Consider the following 6,000-nt stretch of genomic DNA (forward strand, 5'->3'; position numbering starts at 1 on the left):
GGACGTCTAACTTGTTTTTGCAGCAAGTGGTTTGTGATATGATATGGCCAAAGTTGTGATGAATGATGAATGATCTATATGTGATGTATGAGATGTTCATGCTATTGTAATAGGAATCACGACTTGCATGTCGAATGAGTATGACAACCGGCAGGAGCCATAGGAGTTGTCTTTATTTTTGTATGACCTGCGTGTCATGAGAAACGCCATGTAAATTACTTTACTTTATTGCTAAACGCGTTAGCCATAGTAGTAGAAGTAATAGTTGGCGAGCAACTTCATGGAGACACGATGATGGAGATCATGATGATGGAGATCATGGTGTCATGCCGGTGACAAGATGATCATGGAGCCCCAAGATGGAGATCAAAGGAGCTATGTGATATTGGCCATATCATGTCACTTATTAATTTGATTGCATGTGATGTTTATCATGTTTTGCATCTTGTTTACTTAGAACGACGGTAGTAAATAAGATGATCCCTCATAACAATTTCAAGAAGTGTTCTCCCCTAACTGTGCACCGTTGCTAAAGTTCGTCGTTTCGAAGCACGCCGTGATGATCGGGTGTGATAGATCCTTACGTTCACATACAACGGGTGTAAGACAGTTTTACACATGCAAAACACTTAGGGTTAACTTGACGAGCCTAGCATGTACAGACATGGCCTCGGAACACAGAAGACCGAAAGGTCGAGCATGAGTCGTATAGAAGATACGATCAACATGAAGATGTTCACCGACGTTGACTAGTCCGTCTCACGTGATGATCGGACACGGTCTAGTTAACTCGGATCATGTAATACTTAGATGACTAGAGGGATGTCTAATCTAAGTGGGAGTTCATTAATAATTTGATTAGATGAACTTAATTATCATGAACTTAGTCTAAAATCTTTGCAATATGTCTTGTAGATCAAATGGCCAACGTAGTCCTCAACTTCAACGCGTTCCTAGAGAAAACCAAGCTGAAAGACGATGGCAGCAACTATACGGACTGGGTCCGGAACCTGAGGATCATCCTCATAGCTGCCAAGAAAGATTATGTCCTACAAGCACCGCTAGGTGAAGCTCCCGTCCCACAGAACCAAGACGTTATGAACGCTTGGCAGACACGTGTTGACGACTACTCCCTCGTTCAGTGCGGCATGCTTTACAGCTTAGAGCCGGGGCTCCAAAAGCGTTTTGAGAGACATGGAGCATATGAGATGTTCGAAGAGCTGAAAATGGTTTTTCAAGCTCATGCCCGGATCGAGAGATATGAAGTCTCCGATAAGTTCTTCAGCTGTAAGATGGAGGAAAATAGTTCTGTCAGTGAGCACATACTCACTATGTCTGGGTTACATAACCGCTTGTCTCAGCTGGGAGTTAATCTCCCGGATGATGCGGTCATTGACAGAATCCTCCAGTCGCTTCCACCAAGCTACAAGAGCTTTGTGATGAACTTCAACATGCAGGGGATGCAAAAGACCATTCCTGAGTTGTTCTCAATGCTGAAATCAGCGGAGGTAGAAGTCAAGAAGGAACATCAAGTGTTGATGGTCAATAAAACCACTAAGTTCAAGAAAGGCAAGGGTAAAAAGAACTTCAAGAAGGACGGCAAGGAGGTTGCCGCGCCCGGCAAGCAAGCTGCCGGGAAGAAGCCAAAGAATGGACCCAAGCCTGAGACGGAGTGCTTTTATTGCAAAGGGAAGGGTCACTGGAAACGGAACTGCCCCAAATACTTAGCGGACAAGAAGGCCGGCAACACCAAAGGTATATTTGATATACATGTAATTGATGTGTACCTTACCAGTACTCGTAGTGACTCCTGGGTATTTGATACCGGTGCCGTTGCTCATATTTGTAACTCACAGCAGGAGCTGCGGAATAAACGGAGACTGGCGAAGGACGAGGTGACGATGCGCGTCGGGAATGGTTCCAAGGTCGATGTGATCGCCGTCGGCACGCTGCCTCTACATTTACCTACGGGATTAGTTTTAAACCTCAATAATTGTTATTTAGTGCCAGCTTTGAGCATGAACATTGTATCGGGATCTCGTTTAATTCGAGATGGCTACTCATTTAAATCCGAGAATAATGGTTGTTCCATTTATATGAGAGATATGTTTTATGGTCATGCTCCTATGGTAAATGGTTTATTCTTAATGAATCTCGAGCGTATTGCTACACATATTCATAGTGTGAGTACCAAAAGATGTAAGGTTGATAATGATAGTCCCACATACTTGTGGCACTGCCGCCTTGGTCACATAGGTGTCAAACGCATGAAGAAGCTCCATGCAGATGGACTTTTAGAGTCTCTTGATTATGAATCATTTGACACGTGCGAACCATGCCTCATGGGTAAAATGACCAAGACTCCGTTCTCAGGAACAATGGAGCGAGCAACCAACTTATTGGAAATCATACATACTGATGTGTGCGGTCCAATGAGTGTTGAGGCTCGCGGTGGCTATCGTTATGTTCTCACCCTCACTGATGACTTGAGTAGATATGGGTATGTCTACTTAATGAAACACAAGTCTGAAACCTTTGAAAAGTTCAAGGAATTTCAGAGTGAGGTTGAGAATCAACGTGACAGGAAAATCAAGTTTCTACGATCAGATCGTGGAGGAGAATACTTGAGTCACGAATTTGGCACACACTTAAGAAAATGTGGAATAGTTTCACAAACTCACGCCGCCTGGAACACCTCAGTGAAATGGTGTGTCCGAACGTCGTAATCGCACTCTATTGGATATGGTGTGATCTATGATGTCTCTTCCTGATCTACCGCTCTCTTTTTGGGGCTATGCTTTAGAGACTGCCGCATTCACTTTAAATAGGGCTCCGTCGAAATCCATTGAGATGACACCGTATGAATTATGGTTTGGGAAGAAACCTAAGCTGTCGTTTCTAAAAGTTTGGGGATGCGATGCTTATGTCACGAAACTTCAACCTGAAAAGCTCGAACCCAAGTCGGAAAAATGCGTCTTCATAGGATACCCTAAAGAAACTATTGGGTATACCTTCTACCTTAGATCCGAAGGCAAGATCTTTGTTGCCAAGAATGGATCCTTTCTAGAGAAAGAGTTTCTCTCGAAAGAAGTAAGTGGGAGGAAAGTAGAACTTGATGAAGTATTACCTCTTGAACCGGAAAGTGGCGCAACTCAGGAAAATGTTCCTGAGGTGCCTGCACCAACTAGAGAGGAAGTTAATTATGATGATCATGAAACTTTAGATCAAGTTGCTACTGAACTTCGTAGGTCCACAAGGACACGTTCCACACCAGAGTGGTACGGCAACCCTGTCTTGGAAATCATGTTGTTAGACAACAGTCAACCTTTGAACTATGAGGAAGCGATGGCGGGCCGAGATTCCGACAAATGGCTAGAAGCCATGAAATCCCGAGATAGGATCCATGTATGAAAACGAAGTATGGACTTTGACTGACTTGCCCGTTGATCGGCGAGCCATAGAAAATAAATGGATCTTTAAGAAGAAGACAGACGCGGATGGTAATGTGACCATCTATAAAGCTCGGCTTGTCGCTAAGGGTTATCGACAAGTTCAAGGGGTTGACTACGATGAGACTTTCTCACCGGTAGCGAAGCTGAAGTCCGTCCGAATCATGTTAGCGATTGCCGCATTCTATGATTATGAAATATGGCAAATGGACGTCAAAACGGCATTCCTTAATGGTTTCCTTAAGGAAGAATTGTATATGATGCAGCCGGAAGGTTTTGTCGATCCTAAGAATGCTGACAAGGTATGCAAGCTCCAACGCTCGATTTATGGGCTGGTGCAAGCATCTCGGAGTTGGAACATTCGCTTTGATGAGATGATCAAAGCGTTTGGGTTTACGCAGACTTATGGAGAAGCCTGCGTTTACAAGAAAGTGAGTGGGAGCTCTGTAGCATTTCTCATATTATATGTAGATGACATACTTTTGATGGGAAATGATATAGAACTCTTGGAAAGCATAAAGGCCTACTTGAATAAGTGTTTTTCAATGAAGGACCTTGGAGAAGCTGCTTATATATTAGGCATCAAGATCTATAGGAGATAGATCGAGACGCCTCATTGGTCTTTCACAAAGCACGTACCTTGACAAGATATTGAAGAAGTTCAATATGGATCAATCTAAGAAGGGGTTCTTGCCTGTGTTACAAGGTATGAAATTGAGCTCAGCTCAATGTCCGACCACGGCAGAAGATATAGAAGAGATGAGTGTCATCCCCTATGCCTCAGCCATAGGTTCTATCATGTATGCCATGCTGTTGTACCAGACCTGATGTAAACCTTGCCGTAAGTTTGGTAGGAAGGTACCAAAGTAATCCCGGCAAAGGAACACTGGACAGCGGTCAAGAATATCCTGAAGTACCTGAAAAGGACTAAGGAAATGTTTCTCGTTTATGGAGGTGACGAAGAGCTCGTCGTAAAGGGTTACGTCGACGCTAGCTTCGACACAGATCTGGATGACTCTAAGTCACAAACCGGATACGTGTATATTTTGAATGGTGGGGCAGTAAGCTGGTGCAGTTGCAAGCAAAGCGTCGTGGCGGGATCTACATGTGAAGCGGAGTACATGGCAGCCTCGGGAGGCAGCACATGAAGCAACATGGGTGAAGGAGTTCATCACCGACCTAGGAGTCATACCCAATGCGTCGGGGCCAATCAAACTTTTCTGTGACAACACTGGAGCTATTGCACTTGCCAAGGAGCCCAGGTTTCACAAGAAGACAAGGCACATCAAGCGTCGCTTCAACTCCATTCGTGAAAATGTTCAAGATGGAGACATAGAGATTTGTAAAGTACATACGGACCTGAATGTAGCAGATCCGTTGACTAAACCTCTCCCTAGAGCAAAACATGATCAACACCAGAATTCCATGGGTGTTCGATTCATCACAATGTAACTAGATTATTGACTCTAGTGCAAGTGGGAGACTGTTGGAAATATGCCCTAGAGGCAATAATAAAAGCATTATTATTATATTTCCTTGTTCATGATAATTGTCTTTATTCATGCTATAATTGTGTTATCCGGAAATCGTAATACATGTGTGAATAACAGACACCAACATGTCCCTAGTAAGCCTCTAGTTGACTAGCTCGTTGATCAACAGATAGTCATGGTTTCCTGACTATGGACATTGGATGTCATTGATAACGAGATCACGTCATTAGGAGAATGATGTGATGGACAAGACCCAATCCTAAACATAGCATGAGATCGTATAGTTCGTTTGCTAGAGTTTTTCCAATGTCAAGTATCTTTTCCTTAGACCATGAGATCGTGTAACTCCCGGATACCGTAAGAATGCTTTGGGTATACCAAACGTCACAACGTAACTGGGTGACTATAAAGGTAGACTACGGGTATCTCCGAAAGTGTCTGTTGGGTTGACATGGATCAAGACTGGGATTTGTCACTTCGTATGACGGAGAGGTATCGCTGGGCCCACTCGGTAATGCATCATCATAATGAGCTCAAAGTGACCAAGTGTCTGGTCACGGGATCATGCATTACGGTACGAGTAAAGTGACTTGCCGGTAACGAGATTGAACGAGGTATTGCGATACCGACGATCGAATCTCGGGCAAGTAACATATCGATTGACAAAGGGAATTGCATACGGGGTTGATTGAATCCTCGACATCGTGGTTCATCCGATGAGATCATCGTGGAGCATGTGGGAGCCAACATGGGTATCCAGATCCCGCTGTTGGTTATTGACCGGAGAGTCGTCTCGGTCATGTCTGCTTGTCTCCCGAACCCGTAGGGTCTACACACTTAAGGTTCGGTGACGCTAGGGTTGTGAAGATATGTATATGCAGTAACCCGAATGCTGTTCGGAGTCCCGGATGAGATCCCGGACGTCACGAGGAGTTCCGGAATGGTCCGGAGGTAAAGAATTATATATAGGAAGTGCTGTTTCGGCCATCGGGACAAGTTTCGGGGTCGCCGGTATTGTACCGGGACCACCGGAAGGGTCCCGGGGGTCCACCGGGTGG

The sequence above is a fragment of the Triticum urartu genome, chromosome 2 (genome assembly GCF_003073215.2).
Source record: "Triticum urartu cultivar G1812 chromosome 2, Tu2.1, whole genome shotgun sequence".
Taxonomy (NCBI): Eukaryota; Viridiplantae; Streptophyta; class Magnoliopsida; order Poales; family Poaceae; genus Triticum; species Triticum urartu.